General features: G+C 33.1%; 1 long non-coding RNA gene across 2 annotated transcripts; it reads right to left on the bottom strand.

Annotated features, from left to right (window-relative positions):
- Window positions 1-683: 683 nt before the first annotated feature.
- LOC136203569 (uncharacterized) lies at window positions 684-2,894 on the bottom strand. Of its 2 annotated transcripts, none has more exons than XR_010674894.1 (5): window positions 2,750-2,894; window positions 2,252-2,516; window positions 2,078-2,173; window positions 1,174-1,444; window positions 684-1,074 (listed from the first exon to the last, which is right to left on the bottom strand). It is a non-coding gene; the product is annotated as an uncharacterized lncRNA (long non-coding RNA). The 2 variants fall into 2 exon arrangements; XR_010674893.1 differs by having other exon boundaries at window positions 2,592-2,870.
- Between the last annotated feature and the right edge of the window lie 2,487 nt (window positions 2,895-5,381).

Genomic DNA, 5,381 nt, shown 5'->3' with positions numbered 1-5,381 from the left:
AAGTATGTCAGGAATCCAATTCCTTGTACTATAAGTGTATCCTATATAAGCTTAACTTATATTTACTTATAGTCCTCTAAAGGTCACGATCTCCAGCTAACACACTGCGCCATGACGTCCCAATTAAAGAATGAAGTTACTTGAAGTAAACTTATAATTAAACTAATTATGAACTATCAATCATAATTTCCATGCACTAAAGTCCTTTCATTAAAAATCCCGATCTTGACTAGAGTCACAAAGTGTCAAGCTATAATCGTCATGATACTAAGAAATATTGATTAAGTCTTTGATAAAATACGACTATCATCAAGCACTAGTACAGAAACGCTTACTTGTGTCGCACCTTTTTCAGGTTGTTGTGTCGCACTTTTGTGCGACACAACAGGGGTGCGACACAACAACTTTGTATCGCTCTTGAGAGCGACACAAGCTACTCATCTGTTGTGTCGCACCTGTCACGCGCGCGATACAATAGAGCGGTAACTCTTGTGACGCGCTTCTAGAGTGCGCGACACAAGCTCCCCGATTAATCTGGTACACTTTGTGTCGCTCCTTCCTCACGCGCGACACTAAATATTGATATTTTTAAAAAAAAAAATTTACAAAATTTTGCAGCATTTAGCATAAAATTTTATAATCAAAATTTACTTGATTCTACATGATATTATAGAACATACACATAAAACTACAAGTACCACATTGCATAAATACATACATATTCAAAATATAATCACAACTTAATTGCTTCAAGAAATAGTTGCATATATAACAATTAAAATTCAACTTGTCATATTCAAGTTTGTACCAACTTGTGCAAGAATATCCCTAAACTTCTGCTCAAACGCCAATTCCATTTCCTTAGTCTTCTTATCAACCTCGTGTTGAATTATTGATTGCGTTTCCTCCCTATGAAACTTGGCATCTAACCCAGAACTAGGTCCCCAAACATCTCTATGGCAAGTCCCACCACCAAATCCTTACACACTACCACTACGATCTCTGCTTCCGATAGAACGAGATAGACCTATTTGGAACAAACTCTCTTGCAATTGCTTTTTGCTTCCACTCATCCTAGTCAAATAAAATTATGCTTAAATTTAGTAACTTCATCACATATAATTAATTTATGAAATACATAATAACATTTGTAAATAATCTTAATTTACTTACAATTCCCTTTTGAACTTTCTAAGTTTCCTCATTGGACACATAGATTTCCTTCCTTGTCTAGTACTAACCTTGCAAGCATCCACAAAGCAGTCCTATCTGGCATACTCACCCCAGAAGCAGTTGAATCCGTAGACATAGAAGTTGGTTTATACGACCCTTTGCTTTTCCATATACGTTCATTTTGAGAATATGGTAATGAACATGGTCTTTGACCCATATGATGAGGATGCTTATATTTAGACCGACTTTCTTTCGCTTTGACACTTTTTTCCTAATTATAAAAAATTTATACACAATTAAAGAGATGCAGATATCTGAATGACAGAGATGCAGAAAAAATCTTATAAACAGAGGTAGGGAAAGAAAGTATATGCTAATTGGAAAGAAAAAATCTTATAATACGACTAATTTGTTAAACCCATATATGCTAATATGCATAATCTTCATTGACGTGCCTGAGCTCTCAATGATGTTAGCAATCTGTAAGCTAAGAAATCTTAGCATCAAAAAATTAAGAAATTCGTAAAAGAAATTTTATAGCTTAGAGTGAAAACAGATTTCTCCTTCTCGTACACAGCACCATTAGACATAGACACAGATCTCATACAATTGCTAGATAACATATTTTACCTGACAGGCTCAATAACTCATTAGAGTTTTCTAATATGCATCAAAAAGTTCACTAGAGTGTGTATTTGCAAAATAAACACATGCCTCAATAACAATAAGGTGCCCTTCAAAGAGCAAATACCACTATGAACCCAAAGAAATAATATGGTAATTTAATGGGGTTTCATTACCTATTTTGAAGTGTAACTTCATAAAGTGCAATCCTAAATTAAGAAACTATATATACACATTAAAGAAAACCCAATAAGAAAATGTTTTAAAATAAAAATCTGACCTTTTGGATTTGCTCTAAAACAGAACCTTCATATGCCCGACATTATCACCACATATTTTGACAGGTCTGGCCATTCAAATTCTTGAGGGGTTTGGTCTGCATTCAGAGAACCAATTCAAAAATAAGAATTCTCCAAACAAATATTAAGGTTTAAATTGAACATATAAAGTTTACATTGAGCAACCAGTAGACTTGGGAACTCTTCTTGCCACTGATCGAAACAACCACATAGATCTAAGAATCTTTACGAATGAAGAGCCTGGTTAAACTTTGAGTGAATAAATGATAATCAATGGTCATCAACAATCAAAGGAAAACTTTAATTTGAAATCAAATCCCAAAAACTAGCCATCAAAAGTGAACATTGAAAAGCTAAAGTCGATCAAAACCAGTATTTCTGTGACCGAAGAAAGTAGGCAGACGACCTTTTTTAGAAAATCTGCAGAAACAGAAAAAAATAGGTTTATTAGATATAGAACACAGCTTAAAAAAAATTCGAAGATCTGAATCATACCAATGCTTAAAGACACGGGAAAAGTGAATCCATTAACAAACGAACCAAAAATGATATCCAGAAACAGAAAATGTAGTCGACGTCCGACTGAATAAACGGAAGGGTATTCGAGATTCATGAAAAAAAAGAGACAAAAATGGAAGCTCAGAAGCCTCAACTTATTCGCAGATGAAAACCGTTGAAGGAGGCGGCTACCTTTGAGAGACTGGATTTCTTTGAAGGAGGCGGCTGCTTTCTAAATTAGAAAATAGGTAAAAAACAAGCCAGTCTGAGGATATGAGATCGAAGCCCTAGGATAGTATGCTGAAAAGGCAAATTTGCCCTTTCTAAATGGCATCGTTTTTCTTACTATCTTTTTGGATTATTTTTTTAATTAGCAGAAGGGAAGGGACAGCAAATTAAAGGAGAGTATCAGGAATTAATTGGAAAAAAGGGTCATGTTTTTCATATTATTGATATTGATCCTACCATTTATGTATTAGGTTAGAATTAGAATATTTTTTTAATTTGATTAAATTCGAAATAAAATCTAATTGGAACTGTTTAATTATGCAAATTAATATGAAATTTAATAATAAAAAGACAACAAAAGCAACATTAGTAATAATAATATATATCTAAAAAATAATTAAAAAATAAATGGATTTTGTGCCATTATGTAATTGTAAATTATACCTAAAAAATTTACATAAATTTTGATGAAAAATATTTTTTTCAAATGATTTTATTATGTGTCGCTTTCATGTCACGTTATTAAGTTGTGTGTAATTTTTTATCACCACTGAATTTATTTAAAATTAAGCGACAAAAAATAAATATATAAAATATATTAATTATTATTATTATTTATTATTTAACTCCTACAAATTAATATGTAGGAGAAACAACTAATTTGTAGGAGATTGTAGGTGAGTTATGGAGGGAATCTTTAGTATGTACATGTTAGTATTTTATTTTCATCCCTTTTTTTTAATTCTTTAGTATTTTAAGAAATATGAAGAAAAAATAATTATATTCAAATAGTAGTTCGTATTAGTTGTGTTGCACTTTTAAAAATGAGCGACACAAAGATAACACACTACTTGTGTCGTGTTTATAAAAGGAGCGACACAAAGATAACACACTCTTTGTGTCGTTTTGGTAAAGGCGCGTCACAAGTTTGCTCTTGTGTCACACTGTAAGACATGCGATACAAGAAGTAACTTATTTGTGACGCACGCTCTTCAAGCACGACACAAGTGATGACACAGAAGACTTAGTTGTGTCGCGTTTACAGAACGCGCGACACTAGTTACTCTGTTGTGTCGTTTTCTCTTCAAGCGCGACACAAGTGAGTATTTCTGTACTAGTGAAGGAACCATTCCTTAATACTTATCTCATAAGATGAGTCTTATTGTCCTGGCCAGGAACTCATTCCATCAAAAAAAACCAATTAATAACTATCTTAGGATTTATCTCTATTTACTTAGAGTAATGAATCCTCTATTAGCAAACTCTTGTTACACTACACAACTAACTATAACGATTCACTGCCGGATTACCAGAATTAAGATCCCAGTACAAAGCAGGAACAAACTATAATTACCTGCGCAAGAACAACTAAGTTTCCTCAAGTCAAAGGACTATATGCACTATTATGACCTAGATAATAATTATGTTGACTAGGAGTAAACCTTTGTGCAATTATTATCTAACGTCACAGTTCGAACCATTCACCTCTTTGAATGTCCACATATTTATTCTGATATCAACATATCAAACAGAATGGGATTTTCTGTTTCTGATTAATATCTCATACTAATCAAGAAAATAAACAGAGGTGATAGTCTAAGGATAGATGAGTGTCCAATTCATTATCCACCGACTATGAACATTTAAGATTATTATTTCACCAAAGAAATATATCTCATTATTATTAACTCTTAATAATATTATCTCTTTGTAAATAATCTTTGGACTAATATATATATATATATATATATATATATATATATATATATATATTCATTAAGTAATTAAACAATACAAATAATTACACATGAATGCATATTTTATTAACTGCCATTTGGATACAAAATTCACACTGCAAAATATACAAAAGGAATGGCCTAGGGCATACCACACTTACAATCTCCCACTAGCACTACTGCCATTCAGTACAATATTTAAGACCTATCTTCCCAAGATGACGGTCTAACTGTGACTGAGTCATTGGCTTAGTAAATGGATCAGCTGGATTATCAGGTGATGCTATTTTCTGCACCGAGATATCTCCTCGTCCAACAATCTCTCTGATTAAGTGATACCGCCTAAGCACGTGTTTGAAGTTCTTGTGAGACCTTGGTTCCTTTGATTGTGCAATCGCTCCATTGTTATCACAATACAAAGGGATTGGGCTAACAATGGAAGGAACCACACCAAGTTCTGTGATAAAGTTCTTCAACCACACTGCTTCTTTAGCGGCACTTAAGGCGGTAATATATTCAGCATCAGTAGTGGAATCAGCTACAGTATCTTATTTAAAACTCTTCCAAACAACTGCAGCTCCATTACATGTAAACACATATCCTAAAGTGGATATAAGTTTCTCCTTATCTGATTGAAAGCTAGAATCTGTAAAGCCTTCAATTAACAGATCACCTCCTCCATATGTTAAGATCATATCTTTAGTTCTTCTCAAGTACTTAAAGATAGCCTTAACAGCAATCTAGTGAGCCATACCTGGATTTGATTGATATCTGCTTGTTAGACTAACAGCAAATGCAATGTCTGGCCTTGTACACAACATAA

The sequence above is a fragment of the Euphorbia lathyris genome, chromosome 8, assembly GCF_963576675.1.
Source record: "Euphorbia lathyris chromosome 8, ddEupLath1.1, whole genome shotgun sequence".
Classification (NCBI taxonomy): Eukaryota; Viridiplantae; Streptophyta; class Magnoliopsida; order Malpighiales; family Euphorbiaceae; genus Euphorbia; species Euphorbia lathyris.
Note: the sequence above shows the minus strand (reverse complement) of the source record. Positions and strands in the feature narration are given on the sequence as shown.